This window comes from Camelina sativa, chromosome 5, assembly GCF_000633955.1.
Source record: "Camelina sativa cultivar DH55 chromosome 5, Cs, whole genome shotgun sequence".
Classification (NCBI taxonomy): domain Eukaryota; kingdom Viridiplantae; phylum Streptophyta; class Magnoliopsida; order Brassicales; family Brassicaceae; genus Camelina; species Camelina sativa.
In genome coordinates, this window is record NC_025689.1 from 29004107 (window position 1) to 29004925 (window position 819).

Below are 819 nucleotides of genomic sequence, written 5' to 3' on the forward strand. Positions count from 1 at the left end.
CAAATTTTTTAGGTTGTAACATTTTTAAAAGCACAGTTAGTGTGTGGGATGAGATTGTTGATTCCTAGTAGATTGAGGGAGAGAGATTATAATAATAAAAAAGTAATCAGAAACTGAATTCTATTAGATTATAATTTTATGGAAAACAGATTACTAATATTTAATTAGAAATAAATAAGAAAGCAATTATCAAATGACTTAATTTACTTTGATGGCAAGACGTTATGTTTTCAAAAGCAGAATGCAAAACTAAAACTAAATTCGAGCTTCAATTTAAATACCATATGGGAGGAAGAGAAACATAGGGGCTACATGTTCAGATCCCATTTGTTTGTTTTTTAAGGCAAATTTTTAATTACCAAGGGATTAAATTGACAATTGTGGCCTTATTTAATTAGCAATGGACAAATGTCAACTATATAAAACGCCAGATGTCATCGCCTCAAACAAAGTTTAGAAGAAACATTCTCTTATTATATAAATACAAAAATCAACATTGATCTACAACTACCAAAGAGAAGTATAATACCTTACTTTGATAGATAAATTAGGTTGTCCTATATATTAATTTTGTTTTCATATCTAAAAGTAATAGTTAACAACAAATAATTTTATAATATAATAGTTGACAACAAATAATTTTATAATATGATAAGTCAATTTTAAAATAATTAATTAAAACGATATCACAAAACATATATCTTATATATACTCTAAGTCTAACTAATTTTTCACAAAAATACAAAAACTTTCACAAAAACTTATCTTATTTTCACAAAAACTTTTACATATCTTATATAATAAGAGAAGGTTTTTTCT